The sequence below is a fragment of the Parasteatoda tepidariorum genome, chromosome 7, assembly GCF_043381705.1.
Source record: "Parasteatoda tepidariorum isolate YZ-2023 chromosome 7, CAS_Ptep_4.0, whole genome shotgun sequence".
NCBI lineage: Eukaryota > Metazoa > Arthropoda > Arachnida > Araneae > Theridiidae > Parasteatoda > Parasteatoda tepidariorum.
The window spans coordinates 11,121,713-11,122,840 of record NC_092210.1 but is presented as its reverse complement, the minus strand read 5'-3'; positions in this window follow the sequence as shown (position 1 = coordinate 11,122,840).

Genomic DNA, 1,128 nt, shown 5'->3' with positions numbered 1-1,128 from the left:
AGCTCAACTTTAACATACTTAAAGCACCAGAAACTACCGAATATTTAAATATCAACAGCAATCTTAAATCATTTGTCATGGTTCCGCGCCAATTAGTTGTCAACACAATCCATCATCACAGATCAGTACTGATAAGAAGGTATGACAAAGCAAAAACAGTTAACACTATAGAAAGACTGAAACTTAGTATATACCTATATTGCCCAAAAGCAGACAAAATGGCTGGATTGTGAAAGAATAACTGATGTGTAAAGAAATTTGTTTAAAATTAATTTTTAATATTTTTTACAGTCATGCAACAAGTTATTAATAAGCATTAACAACAAAAAAAACTTACTTCACTCGGAAAAAAATAATTCTTTCATTATTTGAACATTTTAAGCAAATGAAAATGGAAATCTTCTTATGAGTACATCTTCCGCAAACATACTTTTGACATTTTTCACATATATTATTTTTTTTGCTTTTGTGGCAAAGTCGTACTTGACAAATTTTGCGTTTGCTAGAATATGTTGTATTTGATGATGCAGTTGATCTTTGTGGGTCTCCATGTTCTGATGAATTTTTTGGCCTTGCAGCTCTGTAATCGGTGGAAAGTTGTTCTGCTTATTGAAACAGGAACTGTTTTCTTTGCATTTGTATTCCTGTAGCTTCTTTGTAAAGGATCCAAGCATTTATAGCAGCCAAATCTAAAATATTGAAAAATATTTGGAGGGGCCATCTACGAGAACTAGATTTTACTGCATATTTTCTGCCCAATTGATCCGCCATATCAACTCCAAATTTTGTTTTGTTATAAAATTGAATAGAGTTCGGTAACATTTTTTTATTACTTTTATTAAATTTTCACAAATTTATGCCTGGAACTTAGAACAGCTACTCTCTTATTCGGTTTGCTTTTATATATTGTAAGGACACAATTTTGTGATTTATATAGGAGAGTGGAAAAACGAGACATGCTATCCTTCGTTTGTTTGGCTGCTTTGGGAAGCTCTCTTTTATTTCCTCTAATAGTTCCAATTAGTGTTGTTTTTTTCGGCCAATAATTTAGTCGCGAGTGACATGCTAGTGAAAAAGTTATCGGTCGTGATATTCCTTCCGCAGCTTGTATATGGCTCGACAAGTTTC